We start from the raw sequence: 7,272 nt of genomic DNA, 5'->3' as shown, positions 1-7,272 counted from the left end.
CGATTCGCTGATGACATTGCTATCCTGAGTGAAAGTGAAGAATAATTAAATGATCTGCTGAACGGAATGAACAGTGTAATGAGTACACAGTATGGTTTGAGAGTAAATCGGAGAAAGACGAAGGTAATGAGAAGTAGTAGAAATGAGAACATCGAGAAACTCAACATCAGGTTTGATGGTCACGACGTCAATAAAGTTAAGGAATTCTGCTACCTAGGCAGTAAAATAACCAATGACGGACGGAGCAAGGAGGACATGAAAAGCAGACTCGCTATGGCAAAAAAGGCATTTCTGGCCAAGAAAAGTCTAGTAATATCAAATACCGGCCTTAATTTGAGGAAGAAATTTCTGAGGATGTACGTCTGGAGTACAGCATTGTATGGTAGTGAAACATGGACTGTGGGAAAACCGGAACTGAAGAGAATCGAAGCAATTGAGATGTGGTACTATAGACGAATGTTGAAAATTTGGTGGACTGATAAGGTAAGGAATGAGGAGGTTCTACGCAGAATCGGAGAGGAAAGGAATATGTGGAAAACACTGATAAGGAGAAGGGACAGGATAATAGGACATCTGCTAAGACATGAGGGAATGACTTCCATGGTACTAGAGGGAGCTGTAGAGGGCAAAAACTGTAGAGGAAGACAGAGATTGGAATACGTCAAGCAAATAATTGAGGACGTAGGTTGCAAGTGCTACTCTGAGATGAAGAGGTTAGCACAGGGGAGGAATTCGTGGCGGGCCATATCAAACCAGTCAGTAGACTGATAATCCCAAAAAAAAAAAGAATAGAATGTGGGGGTGGGCAGATAGCTGGCTTAAGGTGGAGTGTTAAGATTCATCCTGGAACGGTCCATACCAGAAAGCTGGGGAACCGGCGTTGTCGGTTCGACGGTAGACATGGTTGTCGGGAATAGGTCAAGAAAAGGTCAAAAGCTGAGGAACATTTAACAGAGTAACTCAGATCAATGTGCCGGTCTGCAGGCTGGCTGGTCATTGTCTGGCTGCTTCCTCTAGCTGCTTTTTTATGACGACATGATGGCCCGAGCAGACTCGTTTACCCCGGACAGCGCAAAGTTCGCGAGCGTCATCCATGCCCCAGGCCGTAACGCTCACTGCTTCTGCTACATGTGTGTCTACATATCTCACCCACTTTGATGAGACATTGTGACCATCTGCTCAATTGCTAGTTTGTCCGCGTTTGGACTGAAATACATCACTGATTCTGCGTATCAGCGATTCGACAGTTTGTTGGGGAGGTATGTAGTACTAGATTTCTACGAACAGGTCATGTAATTCGCGTAAATAACGGGCCTTTGATATACGTAAGCGGTGACGGCGTCCGCTAGAGATCAACATGGGTTCCATAGATTTACATCAAGCTAATTTGGTCGTCGAGACACCAACGTGAGCTCAGTTTACTGGTCCTCAAACTAATGAAGTACACTTCTGGGTACGGGACACGGATAATTGTACTGCTGAATGATTACATGACCGTCGGGGAAGACGTCAAGCATCAAGCGATGCCGGTGGATTGCAGCTGTCAGCGTGTCTTCGATTACTACCACAGGTACCATGCAAGGGCAGGAGATTGTCTCCCATAGTAGAATACCGCTCCTCCCAGTCTGCGTCTGTGGTGCGTTGCACATTTAGAGCCACAGTTCACTCCGTTTCTGCAGACGACCATCGACGTAGTGTAGCAAAATCGTGATTCACCCGAAGAGCCGAAATGCTTCCATTGATTTACGGTCAATTCCCGACGATCCCGCGCGCATTGCAAATGTATTTGACATGTCGTTGGGTGAACATATGAACACGTCGGGGTTACGCGTCGTCTGCTGCGGAGCTCCTTCTTCAACAACTTACTATGAACTTACTAAACACTTGTACAGGCACCTGCAATATGCTCTTCCGCCAGAGATGCCAGAGACCATCTATCCCACTTTACAGAGCACACAAGCCTCTGAAACCACGTTCTGTAAAGAATCGTGGACGTCCAAACATTTAGCGCCTAGTAGTAGTTTCACTGTCCTCCTACATCTTTCCGTCAATTATCATGACATTAGCAATTGAACATCAGATCAGCTTGGCCGCATTCGAAATAATCCTTCAGTGCCTGCGTAGTGATAATCTCTTCTTTGTGAAAGACGCATGTCTGAATGGATTTCCTCATTGGACAATTTGCACCCCATATACAGCGTGTTTCAAAATGAATATACGTGTTTTAATGAAAGAACAACTCAAACAGTCTTGTTCGTGTACTCGTACGCAAAGGGAAGAGAATGGAACGAGCCAAGAGTGACTGAACAACGTGTTGAACGAGTGGAAGCCTTTGACGCGTAGCCCCAACAAATCAGTTCGGAAGGCTAGCCGTGAATTAGCAGTTCCACTGACACTTGTGTGGAGACTTAAGGAGATGCCTACAACTACGAACTTCTCGTCTGCAACTTTTACAAACTCCAAAGCCTACAGAGTACGGTTTACGTGCCAACTTTGCAACCGAAACATTGCTGCATGGCGATGAAGATTTTCTGGATCGTCTTCGGCAATGAGTCAACATTTCACTTAAGTGGTTAACAAATCACCACGAGATTGTATAGTTGGAAATCCCAATCGCGATAGGCTACAATCCGACCTTTATCAAAGTCGGAAACGTGATGGTACGCATTTCTCCTCCTTACATGAGGCATCACAACAACGTTTCATCAGACAACGCCGGTCAACAGCTGTTTGTGAATGGAAATCGGTTGGAAACTTTCCTCATGTCAGCACGTTGTAGGTGTCGCCACCGGCGCCAACCTTGTGTGAATGCTCTGAGAAGCTAATCATTTGCATGTCACAGCATCTTCTTCCTGTCTGTTAAATTTCGCGTCTGTAGCACCTCATCTTCGTGGTGTAGCAATTTTAATGCCCAGTAGTGTAATAAATGCTAAAGAGCTTTAGAACTCGTATATTCATTTTGAAACGCCCGTGTATTCGCTAGAGTGATCCCTCATCTGTGTCTACCCCGCTTCTGTTACCACGTCACGTCCTCTCAACGCCAATTCTTGAGGGGACAAATAGTTCCGTGCAACACTACACAAGTGTAAGGATAAACTTAGATTGCAAGAGCTATAATGCCATAACGAACGGCCTTTGTTAAACGCACTGAAGGAATTAGATAGTATCTTGCAAAAGGAGACAAACCAGCAAAATTTATGAATTGTTCCGATTATTCAATGATATTTGACAGACAAGCCGTCAAGGCATAATCTCAACTGCCTACCATTTAATACCAATAGAAGTATTTTCAAAACTGGATTTTCTAAATGTGTATTGTTAAAGATGTATTTGTCAAGATATTTGAATGATGAATTTTTTTCTTTAACAATTTAAATGTACTAAGCGATGGATGGCAGTTATTTAACACAGCTTGATAATAAAGCGGTAACTGCATCAAATGGTTTTTTTTGTGAGGTACTGTTAAACATACATACAGGGTGATTTTTTCCACGGTGTGCAAGCTCTTGGGATTGATCGAGGAGAGGATATCGAACAAAAATATATCTAACTAAAAAGGTCTAATGAACTTATGTCCGGAAATCCATGGTTTCCATGCTGTAAACCATTTAATCAATCATACTTTCTTACAGAAACTGCGGTGTTAATAAGCGCTGTACCATGCATCCAGAATTACAGTATACATGGTTTCCTCCTAGGTGGAGGTACTGTTACTCATACGTCATGCCTTAGCGCCCTCTCCTGCCATAGTAATTGGTAATGTTGTGTCCGATTCAGTTTTCTTGGCTGACTCACGTTGTAGTGTATGTGATACAGCGATGTACTCAATGGTTCCGTATTTGAATCGGGGGCTTGCGACATGCTGGCAAATGGCAATGGGCAGCGGCAGCAAGGTTGTATCAGGAGACCTATCCCTGCCGACAACAAATACAGCATTCAATGTTTACTATAATGATTCACTGTTTTTCTGAGACAGGGTCGTTCCAGGAAGCAGGAAATCGTGAAGGACGTACCCGTCATGGAGCAAAATGTGATTACCATTGTGGAAGGCGACCGCTGTGTTACTACCAGGCAGTTGGCCCGCCAGTACAAGGTAAGCCAGACGACTGTGTGGAACATTCTCCATGACAGTTGTTACTTCTCTTAACACCTACAGCGTGTGCACGGCTTACTAGCGACAGACTTCCCACATCGGGAGCAATTTTGTCACTTGTTTCTCCAGCAGGCAATCACGATTCCGGGATTTGTGTCACCCATCCTGTTCACAGATAAGGCCACCTTTAGACGGAGTGGTACCATCAAAATTAATAACATTTGTCTGTGGGATAGTATGCAGAACCTCCATGATGGCCAGCCTGTGTGACCGAGCGGTTCTAGGCGCTACAGTCTGGAAGTGCTCGACAGCTACGGTAGCAGGTTCGAATCCTGCTTCGGGCATGGATGTGTGTGATGTCCTTAGGTTTAAGTAGTTCTAAGTTTAGGAGACTGATGACCTTAGAAGTTAAGTCCCATAGTGCTCAGAGTCATTTGAATTTGTGCCTCCATGATGTGGTGACAGCGAGTCATCAGAGGATAATTGGCAACCGTATTTTGGAACCAACCTTCCTCCCATGTCACCTAAAAGGCAGTAACTGTCGCGTTTCTTGCGGGTGTCTTTGCCTCCCCCACAGAAGTAAGTGCCATTGATGATCCGAAGGGATAAATGGCTGCTACGTGATTGTTATCCAGCCCACCTCACCGTTAACGTCCGGACGTATCTAGTCGATGGATCGGCCGAGGGGGTCCAGTTTCATGGCCTGTTCATTCGCCGGATCTCAACCCATGCGATTTCTCGTTATGAGACCATCTTGATAGTATCGTGTACACAGCGCCTATCCAGGAGTGGAACCATTGGACCAGTGTATTCATGCTGCCTATGACACCGTTCGTATGGAACCTGGCCGTTGTGAAACCATTTCCAACATATACCGTGACTGTGACTGCGTGGTACAGAGCATATTAGACCGCAGTGTCTGTTAACAATGTACGATTGAAAAAATTGTCTCTAACATATAAACCATTCATTTCCGGAAGTTAGTTCATTGGGACTTCTTTGCTCCGTATCCTCTCAATCGCTAGAGTTTGTACACAGTAAAAAAAAAAAAAAAAAAAAGACCTCAGTGTCGGATAAACCGTCAGTGACAGATCACCTCGTGTTTCTGCTGCTATGAAGGCGAATACGCCGTTCGTTTGTTGTATATTTTTAACACTCTTCCAGCAGGAGCGCTTTTTTATTTACTGACACTTGTGTAGTTACTAGATTATTTTTGTAATTTTTTGCGTGTTCGAGTGCTTACAAGGCACAAGCTTTTATTTTAATGACAATGTAGCTTATGGTACTGCCATTGCTGTCGACCCTCGGATCGTACAGGCTTTTGTTTGTTATCAGTGTCAGATAGACCGTCAGTGACAGAGCACCTCGCTTTCCGCTGCTAAGAAGGCGAGTTCACCGTTTGTTTGTTTTATATTTTTACGAGCTTCGACCGAGAGTGATTGCTGTGTACACGTGCGAGCTGAGTTGGCCACCCTTCGCTCACAGTTCCAGGCTGCGTTGGCTTCCAATCACACAGCGTAGGCTGCTACCAAGGGGCATCACTGTGGGGGTCGTACGTGGGTATGCGAGACACGTCGTGCATGTCCCACGTATCCCCAGTTCGGTCCACTGCTGTGGCCCTCTTGAGTACTGCTGCACTGAGGTTGACAACTCATCTGAGGTCCAGTGGCAGAACATTTCAAACTACGGCAGGCAACAAAAAAGTTTCTGAGGGGCTTATCGTAGGGATCCCAGGTTCGTTTGACGAACAGGTTTCGGCCGTTATCTGTGGGTGACGATACCATGAAGAACACAGGGTGCAGCCAGCTGCAGGTGGTGGCACATGTCAGTACTAAATGTGTCACTTTGGATCTAAGGAAATTCTCTCTGGATTCCAGCGGCTATCTGATTTGGTGAAGGCTGCCGGTCTTGCTTACGAGATGCAGGCAGAGCTCACCATCTGCAGCATCGTTGACAGAACTGACTGCGGACCTTTGGTGCAGAGCCGGGTGGAGGGTCTGAATAAGAGGCTCAAATAGTTTGAGAGCGTGTTAGCTACAGATTCCTTGACTTTCGCCATAGGGTGGTGGGGTTTCGGGTTCCACTGAATAGGTCAGGAGTTCACTACACTCAGCTGGGGGCTACACGGGTAGCGGAGGCTGTTTGGCGTGGACTGGGCGGTTTTTTAGGTTAGAAGGCCTCGGGAAAGTATGGGGTGGGCTGCAGTCTCAAAGGATGCAAGACTAGTACAGGACGTGCTTGGATCAAGGAACAGTCGGAATTATAGTTGTAAATTGTTGTAGTTGCGCTGGAAAAGTCCCTGAGCTTCAAGCGCTAATAGAAAGAACAGAAGCTGATATCGTTACAGGTGCAGAAAGCTGGCTAAAGCCTGAAATAAGTTCTGCAGAAATTTTTACGCAGTCTCAGACGGTGTTCAGGAAAGATAGATTAGGCAGAATTGGTGGTGGAGTGTTTGTCAGTAGTGGTTTATCTTGTAGTGAAGTCGAAGTAGATACTCCGAGCGAATTGGTATGGGTGGACGTTATACTTAACAGCCGAATTAAGTTAATAATTGGCTCCTTCTACCGACCCCCAGACTCCGATGATACAGTTGCGGAACAGTTCAGAGAAAGTTTGAGTCTCGTAACAAATAAATACCCCACTCATACGGTTATAGTTGGTGGGGACTTCAACCTACCCTCGGTATGTTGGCAAAAATACTTGTTCAAAACCGGTGGTAGGCAGGAAACGTCTTCCGAGATTGTCCTAAATGCTTTCTCCAAAAATTATTTCGAGTAGTTAGTCCACGAACCCACGCGAATTGTAAATGGTTGCGAAAACACACTTGACCTCTTAGCCACAAACAATCCAGAGCTAATAGAGAGCATCATGACTGATACAGGGATTAGTGATTAGGTCGTTGTAGCTAGGCTCAATACCGTTTCATCCAAATCCACCAGAAACAAACGCAAAATAATTTTACTTAAAAAAGAGGAAAAAGTGTGACTAGAAGCCTTCTTAACAGACAATTTCCATTCCTTCCGAAATGACTATGCAAATGTAGACGAGATGTGGCTCAAATTCAAAGATATAGTAGCAACAGCAATTGAGAGATTCATACCTCATAAATTGGTAAGAGATGGAACTGATCCCCCATGGTACACGAAACAGGTCCGAATGCTGTTGTAGAGACAACGAAG

Source organism: Schistocerca gregaria, chromosome 2 (assembly GCF_023897955.1).
Source record: "Schistocerca gregaria isolate iqSchGreg1 chromosome 2, iqSchGreg1.2, whole genome shotgun sequence".
Taxonomy (NCBI): Eukaryota; Metazoa; Arthropoda; class Insecta; order Orthoptera; family Acrididae; genus Schistocerca; species Schistocerca gregaria.
The sequence above is the reverse complement of the archived record's forward strand: the minus strand, read 5'-3'. Positions refer to the sequence as shown.